We start from the raw sequence: 25,374 nt of genomic DNA, 5'->3' as shown, positions 1-25,374 counted from the left end.
CAGGAAGGAAAGATCCAAATTCGAACCATCAAATGTGAGCCAAAAGCCGAACCGAAAAGCTCACCCTGAAACAGGAAAGGGAAAATGCAAAATCGAACCGTAAACATGAGCTAAAAGCCAAACTGAAGAGCTCACCCTGAAATAGGAAAGGGAAAACGCAAAACCGAACCCTAAACGTGAGCTAAAATCCGAACCGAACAGCCAACCCCAAAACAGAAAGGAAAGATCCAAAGCCGAACCCTCAAACGTGAGCTGAAATCCAAACTAAAAAGCTCACCCTGAAACAGGAAGGAAAAAACAAAAACGAACCTAAACGTGGGCTGCAAGCCGAACCGAAAATCTCACCCTGAAACAGGAAAGGGAAAATGCAAAACTGAACCCTAACCGTGAGCTAAAACCTAAGCTGAAAGGTTCATCCTGAAATAGGAAGGTAAGTACCAAAGCCAAATCTTAAATGTGAGCGAAAAGCCGAACCGAAAAGCTCACCCTGAAACAGGAAAGGGAAAATGCAAAACCGAATCCTAAACGTGAGATAAAATCCAAACCGAACAGCCAACCCCGAAACAGAAAAGAAAGATCCAAAGTCGAACCCTCAAAGGTGAGCTAAAAGACAAACCAAAAGGCTCACCCTAAAACAGGAAAGGGAAAATGCAAAACTGAACCCTAAACGTGAGCTAAAAGCCGAACTAAAAAGCTCACCCTGAAACGGGACATGGAAAATGCAAAACGGAATCCTAAACATGAGCTAAAATCCGAACCGAAAAGCCAACCCCGAAACAGAAAGGAAAGATCCAAAGCCGAAGCCTCAAACGTGAGCTAAAAGTCGAACCGAAAACCTCACCCTGAAACGGAAAAGGAAAAATGCAAAAGTGTACGCTAAATGTGAGCTAAAAGCCGAACTGAACAGCTCACCCTGAAACAGGAAAGAAAACTGGAAAAGTGAACCCTAAAGGTGAGCTAAAACCAAGGCTGAAAAGCTCATCCTGAAATAGGAAGGTAAGTTCCAAAGCCAAATCTTAAACGTGAGCTAAAGCTGAATCGAAAAGCTCACCCTGAAACAGGAAGGACAGATCCAAATCCGAACCATCAAACATGAGCTAAAACCTGAACCGAAAAGCTCACCCTGAAACTGGAAAGAGAAAATGCAAAATCGAACCATCAAATGTCAGCTAAAACCTGAAACGAAAAGCTCACCCTGAAACAATAAGGGAAATGCAAAATCGAACCGTGAACATGAGCTAAAAGCCAAACTGAAAAGCTCACCCTGAAACAAGAAGGGAAATGCAAAAGCGAACCTTAAACATGAGCTAAAAGCCAAACCGAAAAGCTCACATTGAAACAGGAAGGACAGATCCAAAGGCGAACCTTCAAACGTGAGCTAAAAGTCGAACCGAAAACCTCACCCTGAAATGGAAAAGGAAAAATGCAAAAGTGTACGCTAAATGTGAGCTAAAAGCCGAACCGAACAGCTCACCCTGAAACAGGAAAGAGAAAATGCAAAATCGAACCATCAAACGTCAGCTAAAACCTGAAACGAAAAGCTCACCCTGAAACAGGAAAGGGAAAAGGCAAAACCGAATCCTAAACGTGAGCTAAAATCCGAACCGAAAAGCCAACCCCGAAACAGAAAGGAAAGATCCATAGCCGAACCCTCAAAGGTGAGCTAAAAGTCGAACTGAAAACCTCACCCTGAAACGGAAAAGGAAAAATGCAAAAGTGTACGCTAAATGTGAGCTAAAAGCCGAACTGAACAGCTCACCCTGAAACAGGAAAGAAAACTGGAAAAGTGAACCCTAAAGGTGAGCTAAAACCAAGGCTGAAAAGCTCATCCTGAAATAGGAAGGTAAGTTCCAAAGCCAAATCTTAAACGTGAGCTAAAGCTGAATCGAAAAGCTCACCCTGAAACAGGAAGGACAGATCCAAATCCGAACCATCAAACATGAGCTAAAACCTGAACCGAAAAGCTCACCCTGAAACTGGGAAGAGAAAATGCAAAATCGAACCATCAAATGTCAGCTAAAACCTGAAACGAAAAGCTCACCCTGAAACAATAAGGGAAATGCAAAATCGAACCGTGAACATGAGCTAAAAGCCAAACTGAAAAGCTCACCCTGAAACAAGAACGGAAATGCAAAAGCGAACCTTAAACATGAGCTAAAAGCCAAACCGAAAAGCTCACATTGAAACAGGAAGGACAGATCCAAAGGCGAACCTTCAAACGTGAGCTAAAAGTCGAACCGAAAACCTCACCCTGAAACAGGAAAGGGGAAATGCAAAAGTGTACGCTAAATGTGAGCTAAAAGCCGAACTGAACAGCTCACCCTGAAACAGGAAAGAAAACTGGAAAAGTGAACCCTAAAGGTGAGCTAAAACCAAGGCTGAAAAGCTCACCCTGAAATAGGAAGGTAAGTTCCAAAGCCAAATCTTAAACGTGAGCTAAAGCTGAATCGAAAAGCTCACCCTGAAACAGGAAGGACAGATTCAAATTCGAACCATCAAACGTGAGCTAAAACCTGAACCGAAAAGCTCACCCTGAAACAGGAAAGAGAAAATGCAAAACCGAACCATCAAACGTGAGCTAAAACCTGAACCGAAAAGCTCACCCTGAAACTGGAAAGGCAAAATGCAAAACGGAACCCTAAAGGTCAGCTAAAACCTAAACCGAAAATCTTACCCTGAAACAGGAAAGGGAAAATTCAAATAAAAAACTTAAACGTGAGCTAAAAGTCGAACCGAAAAGCTCACCCCGAAACAGGAAAGGGAAAATGCAAAACTGTATCCTAAACGTGAGATAAAACCTAAACTGAAAAGCTCACCCTGAAACAGGAAGGAAAAAAGTAAAAGCGAAGCCTAAACGTGAGCTAAAAGCCAAAACGAAAAGCTCACTCTGAAACAGGAAAGGGAAAATGCAAAACCGAATCCTAAACATGAGCTAAAATCCGAACCGAACAGCAAACCCCGAAACAGAAAGGAAAGATCCAAAGCTGAACCCTCAAATGTGAGCTAAAAGACGAACCAAAAAGCTCACCCTGAAACAGGAAAGGGAAAATGCAAAACCGAACCCTAAACGTGAGCTAAAAGCTGAACTAAAAAGCTCACCCTGAAACAATAAAGGGAAAATGCAAAAACGAAACCTAAACGTGAGCTAAAATCCGAACCGAAAAGCCAACCCCGAAACAGAAAGGACAGATCCAAAGCCGAACCCTCAAACGTGAGCTAAAAGTCGAACCGAAAACCTCACCCTGAAATGGAAAAGGAAAAATGCAAAAGTGTACGCTAAATGTGAGCTAAAAGCCGAACTGAACAGCTCACCCTGAAACAGGAAAGAGAAAATGCAAAATCGAACCATCAAACGTCAGCTAAAACCTGAAACGAAAAGCTCACCCTGAAACAGGAAAGGGAAAAGGCAAAACCGAATCCTAAACGTGAGCTAAAATCCGAACCGAAAAGCCAACCCCGAAACAGAAAGGAAAGATCCATAGCCGAACCCTCAAAGGTGAGCTAAAATCCGAACTAAAAAGCTCACCCTGAAATAGGAAGGAAAAAACAAAAAAGAACCTAAACGTAGGCTGCAAGTCGAACCGAAAATCTCACCTTGAAACGGGAAAGGGAAAATGCAAAACTGAACCCTAACCGTGAGCTAAAACCTAAACCTAAAAGCTCAACCTGAAACAGGAAGGAAAGATCCAAATTCGAACCATCAAATGTGAGCCAAAAGCCGAACCGAAAAGCTCACCCTGAAACAGGAAAGGGAAAATGCAAAACCGAACCATCAAACGTGAGCTAAAACCTGAAACGAACAGCTCACCCTGAAACAATAAGGGAAATGCAAAATCGAACCGTAAACATGAGCTAAAAGCCAAACTGAAGAGCTCACCCTGAAATAGGAAAGGGAAAACGCAAAACCGAACCCTAAACGTGAGCTAAAATCCGAACCGAACAGCCAACCCCAAAACAGAAAGGAAAGATCCAAAGCCGAACCCTCAAACGTGAGCTGAAATCCAAACTAAAAAGCTCACCCTGAAACAGGAAGGAAAAAACAAAAACGAACCTAAACGTGGGCTGCAAGCCGAACCGAAAATCTCACCCTGAAACAGGAAAGGGAAAATGCAAAACTGAACCCTAACCGTGAGCTAAAACCTAAGCTGAAAGGTTCATCCTGAAATAGGAAGGTAAGTACCAAAGCCAAATCTTAAATGTGAGCGAAAAGCCGAACCGAAAAGCTCACCCTGAAACAGGGAAGGGGAAATGCAAAAGCGAACCATCAAACGTGAGCTAAAACCTGAAACGAAAAGCTCACCCTGAAACAATAAGGGAAATGCAAAATCGAACCGTAAACATGAGCTAAAAGCCAAACTGAAGAGCTCACCCTGAAACAGGAAAGGGAAAATGCAAAACCGAATCCTAAACGTGAGATAAAATCCAAACCGAACAGCCAACCCCGAAACAGAAAAGAAAGATCCAAAGTCGAACCCTCAAAGGTGAGCTAAAAGACAAACCAAAAGGCTCACCCTAAAACAGGAAAGGGAAAATGCAAAACTGAACCCTAAACGTGAGCTAAAAGCCGAACTAAAAAGCTCACCCTGAAACGGGACATTGAAAATGCAAAACGGAATCCTAAACATGAGCTAAAATCCGAACCGAAAAGCCAACCCCGAAACAGAAAGGAAAGATCCAAAGCCGAAGCCTCAAACGTGAGCTAAAAGTCGAACCGAAAACCTCACCCTGAAACGGAAAAGGAAAAATGCAAAAGTGTACGCTAAATGTGAGCTAAAAGCCGAACTGAACAGCTCACCCTGAAACAGGAAAGAAAACTGGAAAAGTGAACCCTAAAGGTGAGCTAAAACCAAGGCTGAAAAGCTCACCCTGAAATAGGAAGGTAAGTTCCAAAGCCAAACCTTAAACGTGAGCTAAAGCTGAATCGAAAAGCTCACCCTGAAACAGGAAGGACAGATCCAAATCCGAACCATCAAACATGAGCTAAAACCTGAACCGAAAAGCTCACCCTGAAACTGGAAAGAGAAAATGCAAAATCGAACCATCAAATGTCAGCTAAAACCTGAAACGAAAAGCTCACCCTGAAACAATAAGGGAAATGCAAAATCGAACCGTGAACATGAGCTAAAAGCCAAACTGAAAAGCTCACCCTGAAACAAGAAGGGAAATGCAAAAGCGAACCTTAAACATGAGCTAAAAGCCAAACCGAAAAGCTCACATTGAAACAGGAAGGACAGATCCAAAGGCGAACCTTCAAACGTGAGCTAAAAGTCGAACCGAAAACCTCACCCTGAAACAGGAAAGGGGAAATGCAAAAGTGTACGCTCAATGTGAGCTAAAAGCCGAACTGAACAGCTCACCCTGAAACAGGAAAGAAAACCGGAAAAGTGAACCCTAAAGGTGAGCTAAAACCAAGGCTGAAAAGCTCACCCTGAAATAGGAAGGTAAGTTCCAAAGCCAAATCTTAAACGTGAGCTAAAGCTGAATCGAAAAGCTCACCCTGAAACAGGAAGGACAGATCCAAATCCGAACCATCAAACATGAGCTAAAACCTGAACCGAAAAGCTCACCCTGAAACTGGAAAGAGAAAATGCAAAATCGAACCATCAAATGTCAGCTAAAACCTGAAACGAAAAGCTCACCCTGAAACAATAAGGGAAATGCAAAATCGAACCGTGAACATGAGCTAAAAGCCAAACTGAAAAGCTCACCCTGAAACAAGAAGGGAAATGCAAAAGCGAACCTTAAACATGAGCTAAAAGCCAAACCGAAAAGCTCACATTGAAACAGGAAGGACAGATCCAAAGGCGAACCTTCAAACGTGAGCTAAAAGTCGAACCGAAAACCTCACCCTGAAATGGAAAAGGAAAAATGCAAAAGTGTACGCTAAATGTGAGCTAAAAGCCGAACCGAACAGCTCACCCTGAAACAGGAAAGAGAAAATGCAAAATCGAACCATCAAACGTCAGCTAAAACCTGAAACGAAAAGCTCACCCTGAAACAGGAAAGGGAAAAGGCAAAACCGAATCCTAAACGTGAGCTAAAATCCGAACCGAAAAGCCAACCCCGAAACAGAAAGGAAAGATCCATAGCCGAACCCTCAAAGGTGAGCTAAAAGTCGAACTGAAAACCTCACCCTGAAACGGAAAAGGAAAAATGCAAAAGTGTACGCTAAATGTGAGCTAAAAGCCGAACTGAACAGCTCACCCTGAAACAGGAAAGAAAACTGGAAAAGTGAACCCTAAAGGTGAGCTAAAACCAAGGCTGAAAAGCTCATCCTGAAATAGGAAGGTAAGTTCCAAAGCCAAATCTTAAACGTGAGCTAAAGCTGAATCGAAAAGCTCACCCTGAAACAGGAAGGACAGATCCAAATCCGAACCATCAAACATGAGCTAAAACCTGAACCGAAAAGCTCACCCTGAAACTGGGAAGAGAAAATGCAAAATCGAACCATCAAATGTCAGCTAAAACCTGAAACGAAAAGCTCACCCTGAAACAATAAGGGAAATGCAAAATCGAACCGTGAACATGAGCTAAAAGCCAAACTGAAAAGCTCACCCTGAAACAAGAACAGAAATGCAAAAGCGAACCTTAAACATGAGCTAAAAGCCAAACCGAAAAGCTCACATTGAAACAGGAAGGACAGATCCAAAGGCGAACCTTCAAACGTGAGCTAAAAGTCGAACCGAAAACCTCACCCTGAAACAGGAAAGGGGAAATGCAAAAGTGTACGCTAAATGTGAGCTAAAAGCCGAACTGAACAGCTCACCCTGAAACAGGAAAGAAAACTGGAAAAGTGAACCCTAAAGGTGAGCTAAAACCAAGGCTGAAAAGCTCACCCTGAAATAGGAAGGTAAGTTCCAAAGCCAAATCTTAAACGTGAGCTAAAGCTGAATCGAAAAGCTCACCCTGAAACAGGAAGGACAGATTCAAATTCGAACCATCAAACGTGAGCTAAAACCTGAACCGAAAAGCTCACCCTGAAACAGGAAAGAGAAAATGCAAAACCGAACCATCAAACGTGAGCTAAAACCTGAACCGAAAAGCTCACCCTGAAACTGGAAAGGCAAAATGCAAAACGGAACCCTAAAGGTCAGCTAAAACCTAAACCGAAAATCTTACCCTGAAACAGGAAAGGGAAAATTCAAATAAAAAACTTAAACGTGAGCTAAAAGTCGAACCGAAAAGCTCACCCCGAAACAGGAAAGGGAAAATGCAAAACTGTATCCTAAACGTGAGATAAAACCTAAACTGAAAAGCTCACCCTGAAACAGGAAGGAAAAAAGTAAAAGCGAAGCCTAAACGTGAGCTAAAAGCCAAAACGAAAAGCTCACTCTGAAACAGGAAAGGGAAAATGCAAAACCGAATCCTAAACATGAGCTAAAATCCGAACCGAACAGCAAACCCCGAAACAGAAAGGAAAGATCCAAAGCTGAACCCTCAAATGTGAGCTAAAAGACGAACCAAAAAGCTCACCCTGAAACAGGAAAGGGAAAATGCAAAACCGAACCCTAAACGTGAGCTAAAAGCTGAACTAAAAAGCTCACCCTGAAACAATAAAGGGAAAATGCAAAAACGAAACCTAAACGTGAGCTAAAATCCGAACCGAAAAGCCAACCCCGAAACAGAAAGGACAGATCCAAAGCCGAACCCTCAAACGTGAGCTAAAAGTCGAACCGAAAACCTCACCCTGAAATGGAAAAGGAAAAATGCAAAAGTGTACGCTAAATGTGAGCTAAAAGCCGAACTGAACAGCTCACCCTGAAACAGGAAAGAGAAAATGCAAAATCGAACCATCAAACGTCAGCTAAAACCTGAAACGAAAAGCTCACCCTGAAACAGGAAAGGGAAAAGGCAAAACCGAATCCTAAACGTGAGCTAAAATCCGAACCGAAAAGCCAACCCCGAAACAGAAAGGAAAGATCCATAGCCGAACCCTCAAAGGTGAGCTAAAATCCGAACTAAAAAGCTCACCCTGAAATAGGAAGGAAAAAACAAAAAAGAACCTAAACGTAGGCTGCAAGTCGAACCGAAAATCTCACCTTGAAACGGGAAAGGGAAAATGCAAAACTGAACCCTAACCGTGAGCTAAAACCTAAACCTAAAAGCTCAACCTGAAACAGGAAGGAAAGATCCAAATTCGAACCATCAAATGTGAGCCAAAAGCCGAACCGAAAAGCTCACCCTGAAACAGGAAAGGGAAAATGCAAAACCGAACCATCAAACGTGAGCTAAAACCTGAAACGAACAGCTCACCCTGAAACAATAAGGGAAATGCAAAATCGAACCGTAAACATGAGCTAAAAGCCAAACTGAAGAGCTCACCCTGAAATAGGAAAGGGAAAACGCAAAACCGAACCCTAAACGTGAGCTAAAATCCGAACCGAACAGCCAACCCCAAAACAGAAAGGAAAGATCCAAAGCCGAACCCTCAAACGTGAGCTGAAATCCAAACTAAAAAGCTCACCCTGAAACAGGAAGGAAAAAACAAAAACGAACCTAAACGTGGGCTGCAAGCCGAACCGAAAATCTCACCCTGAAACAGGAAAGGGAAAATGCAAAACTGAACCCTAACCGTGAGCTAAAACCTAAGCTGAAAGGTTCATCCTGAAATAGGAAGGTAAGTACCAAAGCCAAATCTTAAATGTGAGCGAAAAGCCGAACCGAAAAGCTCACCCTGAAACAGGGAAGGGGAAATGCAAAAGCGAACCATCAAACGTGAGCTAAAACCTGAAACGAAAAGCTCACCCTGAAACAATAAGGGAAATGCAAAATCGAACCGTAAACATGAGCTAAAAGCCAAACTGAAGAGCTCACCCTGAAACAGGAAAGGGAAAATGCAAAACCGAATCCTAAACGTGAGATAAAATCCAAACCGAACAGCCAACCCCGAAACAGAAAAGAAAGATCCAAAGTCGAACCCTCAAAGGTGAGCTAAAAGACAAACCAAAAGGCTCACCCTAAAACAGGAAAGGGAAAATGCAAAACTGAACCCTAAACGTGAGCTAAAAGCCGAACTAAAAAGCTCACCCTGAAACGGGACATTGAAAATGCAAAACGGAATCCTAAACATGAGCTAAAATCCGAACCGAAAAGCCAACCCCGAAACAGAAAGGAAAGATCCAAAGCCGAAGCCTCAAACGTGAGCTAAAAGTCGAACCGAAAACCTCACCCTGAAACGGAAAAGGAAAAATGCAAAAGTGTACGCTAAATGTGAGCTAAAAGCCGAACTGAACAGCTCACCCTGAAACAGGAAAGAAAACTGGAAAAGTGAACCCTAAAGGTGAGCTAAAACCAAGGCTGAAAAGCTCACCCTGAAATAGGAAGGTAAGTTCCAAAGCCAAACCTTAAACGTGAGCTAAAGCTGAATCGAAAAGCTCACCCTGAAACAGGAAGGACAGATCCAAATCCGAACCATCAAACATGAGCTAAAACCTGAACCGAAAAGCTCACCCTGAAACTGGAAAGAGAAAATGCAAAATCGAACCATCAAATGTCAGCTAAAACCTGAAACGAAAAGCTCACCCTGAAACAATAAGGGAAATGCAAAATCGAACCGTGAACATGAGCTAAAAGCCAAACTGAAAAGCTCACCCTGAAACAAGAAGGGAAATGCAAAAGCGAACCTTAAACATGAGCTAAAAGCCAAACCGAAAAGCTCACATTGAAACAGGAAGGACAGATCCAAAGGCGAACCTTCAAACGTGAGCTAAAAGTCGAACCGAAAACCTCACCCTGAAACAGGAAAGGGGAAATGCAAAAGTGTACGCTCAATGTGAGCTAAAAGCCGAACTGAACAGCTCACCCTGAAACAGGAAAGAAAACCGGAAAAGTGAACCCTAAAGGTGAGCTAAAACCAAGGCTGAAAAGCTCACCCTGAAATAGGAAGGTAAGTTCCAAAGCCAAATCTTAAACGTGAGCTAAAGCTGAATCGAAAAGCTCACCCTGAAACAGGAAGGACAGATTCAAATTCGAACCATCAAACGTGAGCTAAAACCTGAACCGAAAAGCTCACCCTGAAACAGGAAAGAGAAAATGCAAAACCGAACCATCAAACGTGAGCTAAAACCTGAACCGAAAAGCTCACCCTGAAACTGGAAAGGCAAAATGCAAAACGGAACCCTAAAGGTCAGCTAAAACCTAAACCGAAAATCTTACCCTGAAATAGGAAAGGGAAAATTCAAATAAAAAACTTAAACGTGAGCTAAAAGTCGAACCGAAAAGCTCACCCCGAAACAGGAAAGGGAAAATGCAAAACTGTATCCTAAACGTGAGATAAAACCTAAACTGAAAAGCTCACCCTGAAACAGGAAGGAAAAAAGTAAAAGCGAAGCCTAAACGTGAGCTAAAAGCCAAAACGAAAAGCTCACCCTGAAACAGGAAAGGGAAAATGCAAAACCGAATCCTAAACATGAGCTAAAATCCGAACCGAACAGCAAACCCCGAAACAGAAAGGAAAGATCCAAAGCTGAACCCTCAAATGTGAGCTAAAAGACGAACCAAAAAGCTCACCCTGAAACAGGAAAGGGAAAATGCAAAACCGAACCCTAAACGTGAGCTAAAAGCTGAACTAAAAAGCTCACCCTGAAACAATAAAGGGAAAATGCAAAAACGAAACCTAAACGTGAGCTAAAATCCGAACCGAAAAGCCAACCCCGAAACAGAAAGGAAAGATCCAAAGCCGAACCCTCAAACGTGAGCTAAAAGTCGAACCGAAAACCTCACCCTGAAATGGAAAAGGAAAAATGCAAAAGTGTACGCTAAATGTGAGCTAAAAGCCGAACTGAACAGCTCACCCTGAAACAGGAAAGAGAAAATGCAAAATCGAACCATCAAACGTCAGCTAAAACCTGAAACGAAAAGCTCACCCTGAAACAGGAAAGGGAAAAGGCAAAACCGAATCCTAAACGTGAGCTAAAATCCGAACCGAAAAGCCAACCCCGAAACAGAAAGGAAAGATCCATAGCCGAACCCTCAAAGGTGAGCTAAAATCCGAACTAAAAAGCTCACCCTGAAATAGGAAGGAAAAAACAAAAACGAACCTAAACGTAGGCTGCAAGTCGAACCGAAAATCTCACCTTGAAACGGGAAAGGGAAAATGCAAAACTGAACCCTAACCGTGAGCTAAAACCTAAACCTAAAAGCTCAACCTGAAACAGGAAGGAAAGATCCAAATTCGAACCATCAAATGTGAGCCAAAAGCCGAACCGAAAAGCTCACCCTGAAACAGGAAAGGGAAAATGCAAAACCGAACCATCAAACGTGAGCTAAAACCTGAAACGAACAGCTCACCCTGAAACAATAAGGGAAATGCAAAATCGAACCGTAAACATGAGCTAAAAGCCAAACTGAAGAGCTCACCCTGAAATAGGAAAGGGAAAACGCAAAACCGAACCCTAAACGTGAGCTAAAATCCGAACCGAACAGCCAACCCCAAAACAGAAAGGAAAGATCCAAAGCCGAACCCTCAAACGTGAGCTGAAATCCAAACTAAAAAGCTCACCCTGAAACAGGAAGGAAAAAACAAAAACGAACCTAAACGTGGGCTGCAAGCCGAACCGAAAATCTCACCCTGAAACAGGAAAGGGAAAATGCAAAACTGAACCCTAACCGTGAGCTAAAACCTAAGCTGAAAGGTTCATCCTGAAATAGGAAGGTAAGTACCAAAGCCAAATCTTAAATGTGAGCGAAAAGCCGAACCGAAAAGCTCACCCTGAAACAGGAAAGGGAAAATGCAAAAGCGAACCATCAAACGTGAGCTAAAACCTGAAACGAAAAGCTCACCCTGAAACAATAAGGGAAATGCAAAATCGAACCGTAAACATGAGCTAAAAGCCAAACTGAAGAGCTCACCCTGAAACAGGAAAGGGAAAATGCAAAACCGAATCCTAAACGTGAGATAAAATCCAAACCGAACAGCCAACCCCGAAACAGAAAAGAAAGATCCAAAGTCGAACCCTCAAAGGTGAGCTAAAAGACAAACCAAAAGGCTCACCCTAAAACAGGAAAGGGAAAATGCAAAACTGAACCCTAAACGTGAGCTAAAAGCCGAACTAAAAAGCTCACCCTGAAACGGGACATGGAAAATGCAAAACGGAATCCTAAACATGAGCTAAAATCCGAACCGAAAAGCCAACCCCGAAACAGAAAGGAAAGATCCAAAGCCGAAGCCTCAAACGTGAGCTAAAAGTCGAACCGAAAACCTCACCCTGAAACGGAAAAGGAAAAATGCAAAAGTGTACGCTAAATGTGAGCTAAAAGCCGAACTGAACAGCTCACCCTGAAACAGGAAAGAAAACTGGAAAAGTGAACCCTAAAGGTGAGCTAAAACCAAGGCTGAAAAGCTCATCCTGAAATAGGAAGGTAAGTTCCAAAGCCAAATCTTAAACGTGAGCTAAAGCTGAATCGAAAAGCTCACCCTGAAACAGGAAGGACAGATCCAAATCCGAACCATCAAACATGAGCTAAAACCTGAACCGAAAAGCTCACCCTGAAACTGGAAAGAGAAAATGCAAAATCGAACCATCAAATGTCAGCTAAAACCTGAAACGAAAAGCTCACCCTGAAACAATAAGGGAAATGCAAAATCGAACCGTGAACATGAGCTAAAAGCCAAACTGAAAAGCTCACCCTGAAACAAGAAGGGAAATGCAAAAGCGAACCTTAAACATGAGCTAAAAGCCAAACCGAAAAGCTCACATTGAAACAGGAAGGACAGATCCAAAGGCGAACCTTCAAACGTGAGCTAAAAGTCGAACCGAAAACCTCACCCTGAAACAGGAAAGGGGAAATGCAAAAGTGTACGCTAAATGTGAGCTAAAAGCCGAACTGAACAGCTCACCCTGAAACAGGAAAGAAAACTGGAAAAGTGAACCCTAAAGGTGAGCTAAAACCAAGGCTGAAAAGCTCACCCTGAAATAGGAAGGTAAGTTCCAAAGCCAAATCTTAAACGTGAGCTAAAGCTGAATCGAAAAGCTCACCCTGAAACAGGAAGGACAGATTCAAATTCGAACCATCAAACGTGAGCTAAAACCTGAACCGAAAAGCTCACCCTGAAACAGGAAAGAGAAAATGCAAAACCGAACCATCAAACGTGAGCTAAAACCTGAACCGAAAAGCTCACCCTGAAACTGGAAAGGCAAAATGCAAAACGGAACCCTAAAGGTCAGCTAAAACCTAAACCGAAAATCTTACCCTGAAACAGGAAAGGGAAAATTCAAATAAAAAACTTAAACGTGAGCTAAAAGTCGAACCGAAAAGCTCACCCCGAAACAGGAAAGGGAAAATGCAAAACTGTATCCTAAACGTGAGATAAAACCTAAACTGAAAAGCTCACCCTGAAACAGGAAGGAAAAAAGTAAAAGCGAAGCCTAAACGTGAGCTAAAAGCCAAAACGAAAAGCTCACTCTGAAACAGGAAAGGGAAAATGCAAAACCGAATCCTAAACATGAGCTAAAATCCGAACCGAACAGCAAACCCCGAAACAGAAAGGAAAGATCCAAAGCTGAACCCTCAAATGTGAGCTAAAAGACGAACCAAAAAGCTCACCCTGAAACAGGAAAGGGAAAATGCAAAACCGAACCCTAAACGTGAGCTAAAAGCTGAACTAAAAAGCTCACCCTGAAACAATAAAGGGAAAATGCAAAAACGAAACCTAAACGTGAGCTAAAATCCGAACCGAAAAGCCAACCCCGAAACAGAAAGGAAAGATCCAAAGCCGAACCCTCAAACGTGAGCTAAAAGTCGAACCGAAAACCTCACCCTGAAATGGAAAAGGAAAAATGCAAAAGTGTACACTAAATGTGAGCTAAAAGCCGAACTGAACAGCTCACCCTGAAACAGGAAAGAGAAAATGCAAAATCGAACCATCAAACGTCAGCTAAAACCTGAAACGAAAAGCTCACCCTGAAACAGGAAAGGGAAAAGGCAAAACCGAATCCTAAACGTGAGCTAAAATCCGAACCGAAAAGCCAACCCCGAAACAGAAAGGAAAGATCCATAGCCGAACCCTCAAAGGTGAGCTAAAATCCGAACTAAAAAGCTCACCCTGAAATAGGAAGGAAAAAACAAAAACGAACCTAAACGTAGGCTGCAAGTCGAACCGAAAATCTCACCTTGAAACGGGAAAGGGAAAATGCAAAACTGAACCCTAACCGTGAGCTAAAACCTAAACCTAAAAGCTCAACCTGAAACAGGAAGGAAAGATCCAAATTCGAACCATCAAATGTGAGCCAAAAGCCGAACCGAAAAGCTCACCCTGAAACAGGAAAGGGAAAATGCAAAATCGAACCGTAAACATGAGCTAAAAGCCAAACTGAAGAGCTCACCCTGAAATAGGAAAGGGAAAACGCAAAACCGAACCCTAAACGTGAGCTAAAATCCGAACCGAACAGCCAACCCCAAAACAGAAAGGAAAGATCCAAAGCCGAACCCTCAAACGTGAGCTGAAATCCAAACTAAAAAGCTCACCCTGAAACAGGAAGGAAAAAACAAAAACGAACCTAAACGTGGGCTGCAAGCCGAACCGAAAATCTCACCCTGAAACAGGAAAGGGAAAATGCAAAACTGAACCCTAACCGTGAGCTAAAACCTAAGCTGAAAGGTTCATCCTGAAATAGGAAGGTAAGTACCAAAGCCAAATCTTAAATGTGAGCGAAAAGCCGAACCGAAAAGCTCACCCTGAAACAGGAAAGGGAAAATGCAAAAGCGAACCATCAAACGTGAGCTAAAACCTGAAACGAAAAGCTCACCCTGAAACAATAAGGGAAATGCAAAATCGAACCGTAAACATGAGCTAAAAGCCAAACTGAAGAGCTCACCCTGAAACAGGAAAGGGAAAATGCAAAACCGAATCCTAAACGTGAGATAAAATCCAAACCGAACAGCCAACCCCGAAACAGAAAAGAAAGATCCAAAGTCGAACCCTCAAAGGTGAGCTAAAAGACAAACCAAAAGGCTCACCCTAAAACAGGAAAGGGAAAATGCAAAACTGAACCCTAAACGCGAGCTAAAAGCCGAACTAAAAAGCTCACCCTGAAACGGGACATGGAAAATGCAAAACGGAATCCTAAACATGAGCTAAAATCCGAACCGAAAAGCCAACCCCGAAACAGAAAGGAAAGATCCAAAGCCGAAGCCTCAAACGTGAGCTAAAAGTCGAACCGAAAACCTCACCCTGAAACGGAAAAGGAAAAATGCAAAAGTGTACGCTAAATGTGAGCTAAAAGCCGAACTGAACAGCTCACCCTGAAACAGGAAAGAAAACTGGAAAAGTGAACCCTAAAGGTGAGCTAAAACCAAGGCTGAAAAGCTCATCCTGAAATAGGAAGGTAAGTTCCAAAGCCAAATCTTAAACGTGAGCTAAAGCTGAATCGAAAAGCTCACCTTGAAACAGGAAGGACAGATCCAAATCCGAACCATCAAACATGAGCTAAAACCTGAACCGAAAAGCTCACCCTGAAACTGGAAAGAGAAAATGCAAAATCGAACCATCAAATGTCAGCTAAAACCTGAAACGAAAAGCTCACCCTGAAACAATAAGGGAAATGCAAAATCGAACCGTGAACATGAGCTAAAAGCCAAACTGAAAAGCTCACCCTGAAACAAGAAGGGAAATGCAAAAGCGAACCTTAAACATGAGCTAAAAGCCAAACCGAAAAGCTCACATTGAAACAGGAAGGACAGATCCAAAGGCGAACCTTCAAACGTGAGCTAAAAGTCGAACCGAAAACCTCACCCTGAAACAGGAAAGGGGAAATGCAAAAGTGTACGCTAAATGTGAGCTAAAAGCCGAACTGAACAGCTCACCCTGAAACAGGAAAGAAAACTGGAAAAGTGAACCCTAAAGGTGAGCTAAAACCAAGGCTGAAAAGCTCACCCTGAAATAGGAAGGTAAGTTCCAAAGCCAAATCTTAAACGTGAGCTAAAGCTGAATCGAAAAGCTCACCCTGAAACAGGAAGGACAGATTCAAATTCGAACCATCAAACGTGAGCTAAAACCTGAACCGAAAAGCTCACCCTGAAACAGGAAAGAGAAAATGCAAAACCGAACCATCAAACGTGAGCTAAAACCTGAACCGAAAAGCTCACCCTGAAACTGGAAAGGCAAAATGCAAAACGGAACCCTAAAGGTCAGCTAAAACCTAAACCGAAAATCTTACCCTGAAATAGGAAAGGGAAAATTCAAATAAAAAACTTAAACGTGAGCTAAAAGTCGAACCGAAAAGCTCACCCCGAAACAGGAAAGGGAAAATGCAAAACTGTATCCTAAACGTGAGATAAAACCTAAACTGAAAAGCTCACCCTGAAACAGGAAGGAAAAAAGTAAAAGCGAAGCCTAAACGTGAGCTAAAAGCCAAAACGAAAAGCTCACTCTGAAACAGGAAAGGGAAAATGCAAAACCGAATCCTAAACATGAGCTAAAATCCGAACCGAACAGCAAACCCCGAAACAGAAAGGAAAGATCCAAAGCTGAACCCTCAAATGTGAGCTAAAAGACGAACCAAAAAGCTCACCCTGAAACAGGAAAGGGAAAATGCAAAACCGAACCCTAAACGTGAGCTAAAAGCTGAACTAAAAAGCTCACCCTGAAACAATAAAGGGAAAATGCAAAAACGAAACCTAAACGTGAGCTAAAATCCGAACCGAAAAGCCAACCCCGAAACAGAAAGGAAAGATCCAAAGCCGAACCCTCAAACGTGAGCTAAAAGTCGAACCGAAAACCTCACCCTGAAATGGAAAAGGAAAAATGCAAAAGTGTACGCTAAATGTGAGCTAAAAGCCGAACTGAACAGCTCACCCTGAAACAGGAAAGAGAAAATGCAAAATCGAACCATCAAACGTCAGCTAAAACCTGAAACGAAAAGCTCACCCTGAAACAGGAAAGGGAAAAGGCAAAACCGAATCCTAAACGTGAGCTAAAATCCGAACCGAAAAGCCAACCCCGAAACAGAAAGGAAAGATCCATAGCCGAACCCTCAAAGGTGAGCTAAAATCCGAACTAAAAAGCTCACCCTGAAATAGGAAGGAAAAAAAAAAAACGAACCTAAACGTAGGCTGCAAGTCGAACCGAAAATCTCACCTTGAAACGGGAAAGGGAAAATGCAAAACTGAACCCTAACCGTGAGCTAAAACCTAAACCTAAAAGCTCAACCTGAAACAGGAAGGAAAGATCCAAATTCGAACCATCAAATGTGAGCCAAAAGCCGAACCGAAAAGCTCACCCTGAAACAGGAAAGGGAAAATGCAAAATCGAACCGTAAACATGAGCTAAAAGCCAAACTGAAGAGCTCACCCTGAAATAGGAAAGGGAAAACGCAAAACCGAACCCTAAACGTGAGCTAAAATCCGAACCGAACAGCCAACCCCAAAACAGAAAGGAAAGATCCAAAGCCGAACCCTCAAACGTGAGCTGAAATCCAAACTAAAAAGCTCACCCTGAAACAGGAAGGAAAAAACAAAAACGAACCTAAACGTGGGCTGCAAGCCGAACCGAAAATCTCACCCTGAAACAGGAAAGGGAAAATGCAAAACTGAACCCTAACCGTGAGCTAAAACCTAAGCTGAAAGGTTCATCCTGAAATAGGAAGGTAAGTACCAAAGCCAAATCTTAAATGTGAGCGAAAAGCCGAACCGAAAAGCTCACCCTGAAACAGGAAAGGGAAAATGCAAAAGCGAACCATCAAACGTGAGCTAAAACCTGAAACGAAAAGCTCACCCTGAAACAATAAGGGAAATGCAAAATCGAACCGTAAACATGAGCTAAAAGCCAAACTGAAGAGCTCACCCTGAAACAGGAAAGGGAAAATGCAAAACCGAATCCTAAACGTGAGATAAAATCCAAACCGAACAGCCAACCCCGAAACAGAAAAGAAAGATCCAAAGTCGAACCCTCAAAGGTGAGCTAAAAGACAAACCAAAAGGCTCACCCTAAAACAGGAAAGGGAAAATGCAAAACTGAACCCTAAACGTGAGCTAAAAGCCGAACTAAAAAGCTCACCCTGAAACGGGACATGGAAAATGCAAAACGGAATCCTAAACATGAGCTAAAATCCGAACCGAAAAGCCAACCCCGAAACAGAAAGGAAAGATCCAAAGCCGAAGCCTCAAACGTGAGCTAAAAGTCGAACCGAAAACCTCACCCTGAAACGGAAAAGGAAAAATGCAAAAGTGTACGCTAAATGTGAGCTAAAAGCCGAACTGAACAGCTCACCCTGAAACAGGAAAGAAAACTGGAAAAGTGAACCCTAAAGGTGAGCTAAAACCAAGGCTGAAAAGCTCATCCTGAAATAGGAAGGTAAGTTCCAAAGCCAAATCTTAAACGTGAGCTAAAGCTGAATCGAAAAGCTCACCCTGAAACAGGAAGGACAGATCCAAATCCGAACCATCAAACATGAGCTAAAACCTGAACCGAAAAGCTCACCCTGAAACTGGAAAGAGAAAATGCAAAATCGAACCATCAAATGTCAGCTAAAACCTGAAACGAAAAGCTCACCCTGAAACAATAAGGGAAATGCAAAATCGAACCGTGAACATGAGCTAAAAGCCAAACTGAAAAGCTCACCCTGAAACAAGAAGGGAAATGCAAAAGCGAACCTTAAACATGAGCTAAAAGCCAAACCGAAAAGCTCACATTGAAACAGGAAGGACAGATCCAAAGGCGAACCTTCAAACGTGAGCTAAAAGTCGAACCGAAAACCTCACCCTGAAACAGGAAAGGGGAAATGCAAAAGTGTACGCTCAATGTGAGCTAAAAGCCGAACTGAACAGCTCACCCTGAAACAGGAAAGAAAACTGGAAAAGTGAACCCTAAAGGTGAGCTAAAACCAAGGCTGAAAAGCTCACCCTGAAATAGGAAGGTAAGTTCCAAAGCCAAATCTTAAACGTGAGCTAAAGCTGAATCGAAAAGCTCACCCTGAAACAGGAAGGACAGATTCAAATTCGAACCATCAAACGTGAGCTAAAACCTGAACCGAAAAGCTCACCCTGAAACAGGAAAGAGAAAATGCAAAACCGAACCATCAAACGTGAGCTAAAACCTGAACCGAAAAGCTCACCCTGAAACTGGAAAGGCAAAATGCAAAACGGAACCCTAAAGGTCAGCTAAAACCTAAACCGAAAATCTTACCCTGAAACAGGAAAGGGAAAATTCAAATAAAAAACTGAAACGTGAGCTAAAAGTCGAACCGAAAAGCTCACCCCGAAACAGGAAAGGGAAAATGCAAAACTGTATCCTAAACGTGAGATAAAACCTAAACTGAAAAGCTCACCCTGAAACAGGAAGGAAAAAAGTAAAAGCGAAGCCTAAACGTGAGCTAAAAGCCAAAACGAAAAGCTCACTCTGAAACAGGAAAGGGAAAATGCAAAACCGAATCCTAAACATGAGCTAAAATCCGAACCGAACAGCAAACCCCGAAACAGAAAGGAAAGATCCAAAGCTGAACCCTCAAATGTGAGCTAAAAGACGAACCAAAAAGCTCACCCTGAAACAGGAAAGGGAAAATGCAAAACCGAACCCTAAACGTGAGCTAAAAGCTGAACTAAAAAGCTCACCCTGAAACAATAAAGGGAAAATGCAAAAACGAAACCTAAACGTGAGCTAAAATCCGAACCGAAAAGCCAACCCCGAAACAGAAAGGAAAGATCCAAAGCCGAACCCTCAAACGTGAGCTAAAAGTCGAACCGAAAACCTCACCCTGAAATGGAAAAGGAAAAATGCAAAAGTGTACGCTAAATGTGAGCTAAAAGCCGAACTGAACAGCTCACCCTGAAACAGGAAAGAGAAAATGCAAAATCGAACCATCAAACGTCAGCTAAAACCTGAAACGAAAAGCTCACCCTGAAACAGGAAAGGGAAAAGGCAAAACCGAATCCTAAACGTGAGCTAAAATCCGAACCGAAAAGCCAACCCCGAAACAGAAAGGAAAGATCCATAGCCGAACCCTCAAAGGTGAGCTAAAATCCGAACTAAAAAGCTCACCCTGAAATAGGAAGGAAAAAACAAAAACGAACCTAAACGTAGGCTGCAAGTCGAACCGAAAATCTCACCTTGAAACGGGAAAGGGAAAATGCAAAACTGAACCCTAACCGTGAGCTAAAACCTAAACCTAAAAGCTCAACCTGAAACAGGAAGGAAAGATCCAAATTCGAACCATCAAATGTGAGCCAAAAGCCGAACCGAAAAGCTCACCCTGAAACAGGAAAGGGAAAATGCAAAATCGAACCGTAAACATGAGCTAAAAGCCAAACTGAAGAGCTCACCCTGAAATAGGAAAGGGAAAACGCAAAACCGAACCCTAAACGTGAGCTAAAATCCGAACCGAACAGCCAACCCCAAAACAGAAAGGAAAGATCCAAAGCCGAACCCTCAAACGTGAGCTGAAATCCAAACTAAAAAGCTCACCCTGAAACAGGAAGGAAAAAACAAAAACGAACCTAAACGTGGGCTGCAAGCCGAACCGAAAATCTCACCCTGAAACAGGAAAGGGAAAATGCAAAACTGAACCCTAACCGTGAGCTAAAACCTAAGCTGAAAGGTTCATCCTGAAATAGGAAGGTAAGTACCAAAGCCAAATCTTAAATGTGAGCGAAAAGCCGAACCGAAAAGCTCACCCTGAAACAGGAAAGGGAAAATGCAAAAGCGAACCATCAAACGTGAGCTAAAACCTGAAACGAAAAGCTCACCCTGAAACAATAAGGGAAATGCAAAATCGAACCGTAAACATGAGCTAAAAGCCAAACTGAAGAGCTCACCCTGAAACAGGAAAGGGAAAATGCAAAACCGAATCCTAAACGTGAGATAAAATCCAAACCGAACAGCCAACCCCGAAATAGAAAAGAAAGATCCAAAGCCGAAGCCTCAAACGTGAGCTAAAAGTCGAACCGAAAACCTCACCCTGAAACGGAAAAGGAAAAATGCAAAAGTGTACGCTAAATGTGAGCTAAAAGCCGAACTGAACAGCTCACCCTGAAACAGGAAAGAAAACTGGAAAAGTGAACCCTAAAGGTGAGCTAAAACCAAGGCTGAAAAGCTCATCCTGAAATAGGAAGGTAAGTTCCAAAGCCAAACCTTAAACGTGAGCTAAAGCTGAATCGAAAAGCTCACCCTGAAACAGGAAGGACAGATCCAAATCCGAACCATCAAACATGAGCTAAAACCTGAACCGAAAAGCTCACCCTGAAACTGGAAAGAGAAAATGCAAAATCGAACCATCAAATGTCAGCTAAAACCTGAAACGAAAAGCTCACCCTGAAACAATAAGGGAAATGCAAAATCGAACCGTGAACATGAGCTAAAAGCCAAACTGAAAAGCTCACCCTGAAACAAGAAGGGAAATGCAAAAGCGAACCTTAAACATGAGCTAAAAGCCAAACCGAAAAGCTCACATTGAAACAGGAAGGACAGATCCAAAGGCGAACCTTCAAACGTGAGCTAAAAGTCGAACCGAAAACCTCACCCTGAAACAGGAAAGGGGAAATGCAAAAGTGTACGCTAAATGTGAGCTAAAAGCCGAACTGAACAGCTCACCCTGAAACAGGAAAGAAAACTGGAAAAGTGAACCCTAAAGGTGAGCTAAAACCAAGGCTGAAAAGCTCACCCTGAAATAGGAAGGTAAGTTCCAAAGCCAAATCTTAAACGTGAGCTAAAGCTGAATCGAAAAGCTCACCCTGAAACAGGAAGGACAGATTCAAATTCGAACCACCAAACGTGAGCTAAAACCTGAACCGAAAAGCTCACCCTGAAACAGGAAAGAGAAAATGCAAAACCGAACCATCAAACGTGAGCTAAAACCTGAACCGAAAAGCTCACCCTGAAACTGGAAAGGCAAAATGCAAAACGGAACCCTAAAGGTCAGCTAAAACCTAAACCGAAAATCTTACCCTGAAACAGGAAAGGGAAAATTCAAATAAAAAACTTAAACGTGAGCTAAAAGTCGAACCGAAAAGCTCACCCCGAAACAGGAAAGGGAAAATGCAAAACTGTATCCTAAACGTGAGATAAAACCTAAACTGAAAAGCTCACCCTGAAACAGGAAGGAAAAAAGTAAAAGCGAAGCCTAAACGTGAGCTAAAAGCCAAAACGAAAAGCTCACTCTGAAACAGGAAAGGGAAAATGCAAAACCGAATCCTAAACATGAGCTAAAATCCGAACCGAACAGCAAACCCCGAAACAGAAAGGAAAGATCCAAAGCCGAACCCTCAAATGTGAGCTAAAAGTCGAACCAAAAAGCTCACCCTGAAACAGGAAAGGGAAAATGCAAAACCGAACCCTAAACGTGAGCTAAAAGCTGAACTAAAAAGCTCACCCTGAAACAATAAAGGGAAAATGCAAAAACGAAACCTAAACGTGAGCTAAAATCCGAACCGAAAAGCCAACCCCGAAACAGAAAGGAAAGATCCAAAGCCGAACCCTCAAACGTGAGCTAAAAGTCGAACCGAAAACCTCACCCTGAAATGGAAAAGGAAAAATGCAAAAGTGTACGCTAAATGTGAGCTAAAAGCCGAACCGAACAGCTCACCCTGAAACAGGAAAGAGAAAATGCAAAATCGAACCATCAAACGTCAGCTAAAACCTGAAACGAAAAGCTCACCCTGAAACAGGAAAGGGAAAAGGCAAAACCGAATCCTAAACGTGAGCTAAAATCCGAACCGAAAAGCCAACCCCGAAACAGAAAGGAAAGATCCATAGCCGAACCCTCAAAGGTGAGCTAAAATCCGAACTAAAAAGCTCACCCTGAAATAGGAAGGAAAAAACAAAAACGAACCTAAACGTAGGCTGCAAGTCGAACCGAAAATCTCACCTTGAAACGGGAAAGGGAAAATGCAAAACTGAACCCTAACCGTGAGCTAAAACCTAAACCTAAAAGCTCAACCTGAAACAGGAAGGAAAGATCCAAATTCGAACCATCAAATGTGAGCCAAAAGCCGAACCGAAAAGCTCACCCTGAAACAGGAAAGGGAAAATGCAAAATCGAACCGTAAACATGAGCTAAAAGCCAAACTGAAGAGCTCACCCTGAAATAGGAAAGGGAAAACGCAAAACCGAACCCTAAACGTGAGCTAAAATCCGAACCGAACAGCCAACCCCAAAACAGAAAGGAAAGATCCAAAGCCGAACCCTCAAACGTGAGCTGAAATCCAAACTAAAAAGCTCACCCTGAAACAGGAAGGAAAAAACAAAAACGAACCTAAACGTGGGCTGCAAGCCGAACCGAAAATCTCACCCTGAAACAGGAAAGGGAAAATGCAAAACTGAACCCTAACCGTGAGCTAAAACCTAAGCTGAAAGGTTCATCCTGAAATAGGAAGGTAAGTACCAAAGCCAAATCTTAAATGTGAGCGAAAAGCCGAACCGAAAAGCTCACCCTGAAACAGGGAAGGGGAAATGCAAAAGCGAACCATCAAACGTGAGCTAAAACCTGAAACGAAAAGCTCACCCTGAAACAATAAGGGAAATGCAAAATCGAACCGTAAACATGAGCTAAAAGCCAAACTGAAGAGCTCACCCTGAAACAGGAAAGGGAAAATGCAAAACCGAATCCTAAACGTGAGATAAAATCCAAACCGAACAGCCAACCCCGAAACAGAAAAGAAAGATCCAAAGTCGAACCCTCAAAGGTGAGCTAAAAGACAAACCAAAAGGCTCACCCTAAAACAGGAAAGGGAAAATGCAAAACTGAACCCTAAACGTGAGCTAAAAGCCGAACTAAAAAGCTCACCCTGAAACGGGACATGGAAAATGCAAAACGGAATCCTAAACATGAGCTAAAATCCGAACCGAAAAGCCAACCCCGAAACAGAAAGGAAAGATCCAAAGCCGAAGCCTCAAACGTGAGCTAAAAGTCGAACCGAAAACCTCACCCTGAAACAGGAAAGGGGAAATGCAAAAGTGTACGCTAAATGTGAGCTAAAAGCCGAACTGAACAGCTCACCCTGAAACAGGAAAGAAAACTGGAAAAGTGAACCCTAAAGGTGAGCTAAAACCAAGGCTGAAAAGCTCACCCTGAAATAGGAAGGTAAGTTCCAAAGCCAAATCTTAAACGTGAGCTAAAGCTGAATCGAAAAGCTCACCCTGAAACAGGAAGGACAGATCCAAATCCGAACCATCAAACATGAGCTAAAACCTGAACCGAAAAGCTCACCCTGAAACTGGAAAGAGAAAATGCAAAATCGAACCATCAAATGTCAGCTAAAACCTGAAACGAAAAGCTCACCCTGAAACAATAAGGGAAATGCAAAATCGAACCGTGAACATGAGCTAAAAGCCAAACTGAAAAGCTCACCCTGAAACAAGAAGGGAAATGCAAAAGCGAACCTTAAACATGAGCTAAAAGCCAAACCGAAAAGCTCACATTGAAACAGGAAGGACAGATCCAAAGGCGAACCTTCAAACGTGAGCTAAAAGTCGAACCGAAAACCTCACCCTGAAACAGGAAAGGGGAAATGCAAAAGTGTACGCTCAATGTGAGCTAAAAGCCGAACTGAACAGCTCACCCTGAAACAGGAAAGAAAACTGGAAAAGTGAACCCTAAAGGTGAGCTAAAACCAAGGCTGAAAAGCTCACCCTGAAATAGGAAGGTAAGTTCCAAAGCCAAATCTTAAACGTGAGCTAAAGCTGAATCGAAAAGCTCACCCTGAAACAGGAAGGACAGATTCAAATTCGAACCATCAAACGTGAGCTAAAACCTGAACCGAAAAGCTCACCCTGAAACAGGAAAGAGAAAATGCAAAACCGAACCATCAAACGTGAGCTAAAACCTGAACCGAAAAGCTCACCCTGAAACTGGAAAGGCAAAATGCAAAACGGAACCCTAAAGGTCAGCTAAAACCTAAACCGAAAATCTTACCCTGAAACAGGAAAGGGAAAATTCAAATAAAAAACTGAAACGTGAGCTAAAAGTCGAACCGAAAAGCTCACCCCGAAACAGGAAAGGGAAAATGCAAAACTGTATCCTAAACGTGAGATAAAACCTAAACTGAAAAGCTCACCCTGAAACAGGAAGGAAAAAAGTAAAAGCGAAGCCTAAACGTGAGCTAAAAGCCAAAACGAAAAGCTCACTCTGAAACAGGAAAGGGAAAATGCAAAACCGAATCCTAAACATGAGCTAAAATCCGAACCGAACAGCAAACCCCGAAACAGAAAGGAAAGATCCAAAGCCGAACCCTCAAATGTGAGCTAAAAGACGAACCAAAAAGCTCACCCTGAAACAGGAAAGGGAAAATGCAAAACCGAACCCTAAACGTGAGCTAAAAGCTGAACTAAAAAGCTCACCCTGAAACAATAAAGGGAAAATGCAAAAACGAAACCTAAACGTGAGCTAAAATCCGAACCGAAAAGCCAACCCCGAAACAGAAAGGACAGATCCAAAGCCGAACCCT

Source organism: Leptosomus discolor, chromosome 26 (assembly GCF_034619465.1).
Source record: "Leptosomus discolor isolate bLepDis1 chromosome 26, bLepDis1.hap2, whole genome shotgun sequence".
Taxonomy (NCBI): Eukaryota; Metazoa; Chordata; class Aves; order Leptosomiformes; family Leptosomidae; genus Leptosomus; species Leptosomus discolor.
The sequence above is the reverse complement of the archived record's forward strand: the minus strand, read 5'-3'. Positions refer to the sequence as shown.